Source organism: Mchenga conophoros, linkage group LG15 (assembly GCF_057382185.1).
Source record: "Mchenga conophoros isolate Kocher_MC1m ecotype Shallow Benthic linkage group LG15, M_conophoros_male_GT1.1, whole genome shotgun sequence".
In the NCBI taxonomy this organism is placed as follows: Eukaryota; Metazoa; Chordata; class Actinopteri; order Cichliformes; family Cichlidae; genus Mchenga; species Mchenga conophoros.
This window is the reverse complement of record NC_140540.1, coordinates 25,294,542-25,296,231: the sequence shown is the minus strand read 5'-3', so window position 1 is coordinate 25,296,231 and position 1,690 is coordinate 25,294,542.

Here is a 1,690-nt window from a genome sequence, read left to right as displayed (position 1 = left end):
GAAGTAAAACACATGTGCTACAAAAGCTTCAGAGTCCAGGTCAAAGCGCAACACGCCAAATAATCAACAAGAGTACCAGAATTTGTGCCTCAGAGGACCAGAACGTGGAGTCAATCACTTTGTTTTGTTGCAGACCTGCAGCTTTATAATGAGGAGTGGATGGACTCAGTTTGAGTCATCGCTGCAGCCGCTGTGATGTCAGCTATTTTGAAGCCTCGGCCGAAGTGTTTTTGCTGAGCTTTTTGAAAGCAGGTGCCACGAGTCCAGAGTGAACGTGATGCTGCACGGTTTCCTCGTCCGTCCGCTGACCGATCAGGACTTTGATCAACAAACTGAGGAATGACAGCAGGCTGGGTAGTCGTACAACTCAAATATGCAGCTCAGCATAACAGAAACCAGTCCTTGTGTTTGACCTCACCGCCGTCGTGTTCAGTTTCGTATGGACTAACTTTGTTTTTAGGAGAGATTAGGTAAATAACATGAACAAATACTTTGCCTTTTATTTTTTCTTTAATATTTTTCTTATATTTTCTTTTTCTGTGTGGGTGTGTGTGTGTCGGGGGGGGGTTACAGCTGCTAATCCCAGTGCTTCAGTCTGGCAGCAGTGAAACACACAGGCTGTGTTGGACAGTAAAACAGGCACCGGATTACAGATTAAAAGCAATTTCTAATCTTCTTTTGCACGGCTCTTCAGATATGGCCCAACTTGGCGATGTCTGAGCTCCAGCTGACCTACAATAAGATAAGACCTTCAACTTTCCACCATCTCTGCTCGTCACAGAGGTCACCAGAAAACATCAGAAGCCTCGCGTATGAAAGTGCACAGGCAGTAGGTCTTCCTCAATGCCAGAAGTTTTATTTTTACTCCAAATCCTCAAAGAGACACAATCCCTCACCCCCTCGCTCCCCCCAGCCATTAGCCTCACTCCACCTTTCATCAGTCGGGTTCACCTGAAGGAAAGAGGTTTGGAGTTCACAGCCATTCGAAACAGTGTGAAGTTTTTAGGTTTGGTTTCATGTGTTAAAGTCGCACGAAGTTTGGTTTAGTGCTGCAGTGTTTGGATAGAGCAAAGTAAAGGCAAATAAAAATAAAATAAAAATGCAAACAAGTTACTGAACAAAGATTTGGTAATTAATTTTTCTCTCTTTTTAAGCAAGACAGTCTAAAATAATATGGTTCCAGCTTCCTCAGAGTGATTTTATTTTTTATTCTTTTTGGTTGCTGGATGGGGGAAAAAGGAGATTATGATCTGTCAGCGTGTCCTTTGGGAAAGTTTCATCTAATTATTCACTCATTAAATATTAAACCATTGTGGGAGAACTAAAAGAATTAGATTAGTTTAAGGCTTTTATCTGAGTAACATGATGACATACCTGACAGTGTTTGCCTGCAGCTTCTCCAGTGCGACTGTATTTTGTTGCTTTTATATTGTTTTTATAAGATGGACATAAAAGTATTTTTTATATACTGTATTTATACGTGTTTGGGTTTTCTGTTCGAGAGCAGAAACTTGGATGTGATCACGGTTTGTGTCTTTCTAAAGTGAATATTAACCAAATGAAACTAAGTAAAAGTCGGCTGATTAAGAAGAAAAGTTTTTAATTGAAAACTGAAAATTGCAAAATATGTGTACACATAATGTATTCATTAATCAGCTTAGGACAGTTAAAAAGTAGTAAAAAAAGATTT